A 5,383-nucleotide genomic window follows, 5' to 3' on the forward strand; every position below is an offset into this window, starting at 1 on the left:
ACCACGAGAGTGGGGTGCTGCTCTAACAGATACCTAAAATGTGGAAGCGGTTTTAAAACTGTGAATGGATAGACGTGCAGCAGTGACAGAGGACCAGCAGCAGCAGAGAACCTACAGCAGCTGAGAAGCGGCAGCAGCAGAGAACCAACAGCAGCAGAACCAGGAGACCAGTGCAGGACAGCACTGGAGCCAATCCATGGAGCAAGGGAGCTGAGTGCCTGTGTGCAGGAGGCGTCCTGCCGGAGTGGGACAATTTCATTCTTACATGAAACTGAGTTTACAGATTTAGGAAAGACAAATTTTACTCATGTAGGCATGTATAATTACATAATAGAAGATAAAATGCAATGGATATTTCCTAGTGTTGAAATTGCTTTACACATATTCCTAACTTTAATGATCACAGACTATACAACAGAACACTAATTTTTGTCCCTAAAGAGATTCAAAATCCCTCAGTGTACAACAGTGATTCAGGAAATACTCAATTCATTATCCTCATTATGTATGGAAGTAGATATTGTTTGGCAGATTAATTGTGATGAAATCATTAAAGAATTTGTAAGAGCAAAGAATAGAAAGAAATGTTTTTAATTATAACATATTAGAGAAGAAAGATCTATCTAAACATAAAATATAGTAGTTTGTTGTAATATTTGTTTTCTGAGCATTGAATTTTCTTTAATGACATCTTTTTATTTGTCCATTTATAATTATAGCATTTATTACAAAACTAGCATCAAAACTGAAGTATGAGCCATTTAAAGCAAAATTGGTGAAAGTCAGTTTTTCATTGTGGGAGATCAACAGAATTTTGCATTGATTGTTGAATCAACTAAGTTTACTGACTCATTTTCTTTGTTGAGGAATATGTGGAATATTCTTTTTGTAGAAAATGTAGTATATAGTAAAAATCTTAGTACTTCGCATCCACTAAAAATTCTATAATCCAGTTCATCTCATTCTGCTAAAATGGCATACACCACTTTTGCATTCAGTTGCTGATATTATAGTTGCATTTAAAAAGAAGTTACATCATGGAAAGCTAAGACACACACACATATATATACATGAATATATATTACTCACATATCCCTTTGAATGTGTGAGTAAACAGAGGAGGGGGCACCACCACAGATTATCAATGATTAGGGCTCTCACATGCCTTAATCTGGCCCTGTTGTCCCCAAGTAAGAGGAAAGGCAATCTGTAAAAGTCAGCCCTCTATGGCCCCAAAAGGTGAGGGTGGAGGGATGGCAGTGTGCTTAGAAAAAAGGCACAGAATTTGGGGCCAAAGGCATTAGATTCATGCCCCCAGAGCCATCATTTGCTAACTGAGGGTCCTTAGGCTTCCCCTCATGGAACCTCCATTTTCTCCTCTGTACAACGGGGGTAATAGTATGGTTATGTACTTCAGAGAACTGTCATGAGGGTCAAATGGGATCGCAGATGTCAAAGCCCATTGAAAATAGTCACTGCATCAATATTGTTGTATGCCGTCAAGTTGATTCCGACTCATAGCAACCCCACGTGACAGTAGAGCTGCACTATAGGGTTTCCTAGGTTATAATCTTTACATAGTCTAGGCTGTAATCTTTATGGGAGCAGATTGCCAGGTCATTTCTGCCTCAGGGTGGCTCATGGGTTTGAACCGCCAACCTTTAGGTTACCAGCTGAGCGCCTACCCACGGGACCCCCAGCACTCGCTGCATCAATATTAATCATCAGTATAGTGAAGCATGGAAGGAAAGTCCTGGAGTGACCACCAGAAGCGTTATGATGGCCTCTTGTCCACTTCCTGGCTTCCAATTCAACCCAACAATACCCAGAGAAGAAGATTCCAGGCCTCCTCAGTCTAATTCTGGGCTCACAACACTGTAATGGTGGTCTTTACATTGCCAAAGTAAACACTTCTTGGTTATATGAATGACAGTGGCTAAAGTTGAATTCAAGGCAAATTTGCTCATTACATATGCAGCATAACTCAACCTCCCCGGGAATGGAATCCCCGTAGAGCCCCCTACGTAGAGCTGCTTGGTCACAATGGTGTTGATGGTGACTGCCATCCGTAGGATCACTGTCTTCCCTCCAGCTGGGGCAGAATGCAGTGTTTGCTGTTGCTATTGTTTGAGAATATCGTCGCAGCCTACGAGTTGAAAATTGACTCTCTTTGGCTGGCCTTCAAGTGCTGTATATTTTTCAGCTCCTCTCACTAGACCCCCAGATGAATTTATCTTCTCTGTGTGGGCCATTTGGCTGTTTCTATTTCAGGGAAGTGTGAGCTCAATAAGCTCCACTGTTCTACCAAGCTGGCCGAACAGCCGCTCTCTGTTCTCTTGGCCAGACCCCAGAGCCTGGAGTCCTGCCTCCTGGAATTCCAGAATTCTAGAAGGTTAGAGCTGGAAGAGACCTCAGCCCTCACTCAGTCCTGCCCCAACCGCCTTACAGATGGGGAAACTGAGGCCCAGAGCGGGGAAGGCTTTAAGGAGTATAGGGTATCAGACTTTCCTTTGTTAAGTCCAGCGTCTGCCTCGTGCATGTACCTATTGTCTCTGCAAACCCATGCCTCAGACCCTCCCAGGCTGCCCACTCCACTGGTGGATTAATAAGAACATTCTTCAGAGCAGTGTGCTGAGACTGGCCTCCTGCTTTCCTTTAATGCCTACTTATTTGTGTAGTCCGCTTGGAGAGATATGTGCAACCTGTGTGGAACAAGCAGAAATTAATTCATCCTCAAGGAGTGGTGCAGACTGTCTGAGGTCACCCTTCAGCAGCCTCTACCCCCCAGATGGAGAGAAGACCCAATACCCTGGGTCTTACACAGACTCTGATCACAGAGACCTGGATTCAAATTACGACTCCATTGTTTAAGAGCTATGTGATGGTAGGCATGGTACTTAACCTGTTTAAGCCTCAGTTTCCTCCTCTGTAAAATCAGGGATACTAGTAGGCCCCACCCCAAGGCTCTTGTGAGGATGCAATAAGATAACATATGAAAAGTGATTAAACACAGAGCTGGTGTATAGTCAGTATTTAGTCAGTGTTGGTTTTGTTGATGTGGTTTTAAGAGCATAAGCTCTGGGTTCATATTGTCTCAATTTGAATCCTAGCTCAATCACTTACTATGTAACTTACTTGACCTTGGACAGATTACTTAGCTTTCTTGGACCTTGCATTCTGCATCAGTTTGGATACTTTCATGTGCAAGTTATTAAAAATCCAACTCACCTAGCTTAAACAATAATGGACTTTATTTATTCACATAACTGAAAATTCTAAGGTTATGGAGGTTTCAGGAATAGTTTGATCGGGGCTTCAACTTATTCTCTGTGATTCTCTTGGCTTTGCTTTCCTGATATATTGGTTCATCTTCAATATGACTCATCTGTGATCCTGAGGTGGCTACCAGAAGTTCCAGGCTTCGTACCTGTGCATATCACTGTCCAGCATAAAAAGGAAAAAGGAGTCTTTTCTTCTTCCTCATCATTAAACCAAGTTCTGTCTTACACTTTGTTTGGACCAACCCGAAGAATTTTCTCTAGCATGCATGATGGGATTACCTTGATTATCCAGATCAACCAGGGCCTACATATGGAACTGGGGCTGGCAGGGTCCACCCCACCCAAACTGCAAGTTTGCTGTACACGTCGGGGAGGCAACCACAATGTACTCATGTGCAGAGGACATTTGGAAGGACTAAATGAGATAAGGGGTCCCCGGGTGGTGCAAACAGTTAACAGCTGCTAACTGAAAGGTTGGACGTTCACCCAGAGGCACCTCGGAAGAAAGTCCTGGGGATCTACTTCTGAAAAATCAGCCATTGAAAACCCTATGGAGCACAGTTCTACTCTGACACACATGGGGTCACCGTGAGTTGGAATCGATTGAATGGCAACTGGTAAATGAGTTAGTGTGCGCAAAGAGTTTAGAGCAGGGCCGGGTACAGAGTAAGTGCTAACCATTTTATTAACGATTATTGTTACTATTATCCTGAGCACATGCTATGAATCTGTTTTCAAATATCCCAGTTTGGGGTACAATCCCAGCAGCGTCACCAAGCCTACTGGTTTCTGTTTCTCAGCAGCCACGGTGCTGCAGCCCCACCCCCACGGGACCGCAGCCTCACTCCCTGTTTCTTCCTCTCTCGCGTCTCTGCGCAGCCTCAGCCTGCTTTTGATCACAGCTTCTGCGGCTCCCTAGCCCTCTCCCAGCTTCAGTAGGCAGCTGTGCTGCCTGGCTCTTCATCTCAAAGCAGAACTTCATCTATAATCTCTCAGCATTTTCATTTCTTTCCCCAAAGTTGCTTTAAGGCATCCTGGACCCCAGTTCCATTCTCCCTTTTGATCTGTGCCACTCAAACAACACCAGCTCCCGAGTCCCAGGACAGACAAGTTGCCCTCTGCTGGCCCCAGGATCACAGGGAAGTTAAACCTTCCCTCCTAGACAGAAGTTTCAGGGATATCTTCAAAGGCCCATGTCCTATCAACCTCTGATTCTATGGAATCAATCCCAAGTTTCGGTGGTGAAAAACTATGGGAGATTTCTGTAAGAAAAGAACCTCATCTACATGGCTAATGGTGGATCCTGTTATTGCTAGACACCGTGGAGTCAGACCCCAACTCATGGGAACCCCATGCACAACGGAACAAAACTCTGCCTGGTCCTGCGCCATCCCCATGGTTGGTGGAGATTGGACCATTGTGACTGAATCAATCTTTGGTTAATTTTCAGAAGTAGCTCACCAGGCCTTTCTTCTTAATCTGCCTTAATCTGGAAGTTCCACTGAAACCTGTCCAGCACACAAGCCTCCACTGACAGACGGGTGGTGGCTGTGGATAAAGTGCACTGGCCAGGAATCAAATCCGGGATCTCATGAAAGGTGAGAGAATTCTACCACCGAAGCACCCCTGCCCTCAATGGTGAAACCTACTCTTCTCCAAATGGCCCATGCTGTGGGCTTCTCTTTGCTCTTCTTGCTGCGGCAGAGAGAACCTCTTCTGCAGCTTGCAAGTGGCGTGAGTGGCGCTGGCTATTAAGACTTCTAGTTCAGCCTCAGCCCACTGCCAGGGCCTAGACAACTGTGTCTGAATAGCCCATTCCCTCTTGCTGTCTCGCTGGCACTGTACAGCTTAGAAAGCCCATTCAGATACCCTCCCACGGATCTGCTCAATGGTCCTGTGAGGAGAGTGGGAGGGTGTTATAATTTGCAGTTGAGAGATAAGGGAGCCAGGCTGAAGGAATTCTGTACAAGATCACCCAGCTAAAAAGTGAGAGAACTGGGACTCGGATCCTGGCCTTGGAATCCAGCTCCAGTGCTTGTTCACTCCTGCAGGTTCCCTTCTTGCCTTTGGCTCTTGGGGAGGAAGACCTGGAGAAACCCAAG

The sequence above is a fragment of the Trichechus manatus genome, unplaced genomic scaffold (assembly GCF_000243295.1).
Source record: "Trichechus manatus latirostris isolate Lorelei unplaced genomic scaffold, TriManLat1.0 scaffold00123, whole genome shotgun sequence".
Classification (NCBI taxonomy): Eukaryota; Metazoa; Chordata; class Mammalia; order Sirenia; family Trichechidae; genus Trichechus; species Trichechus manatus.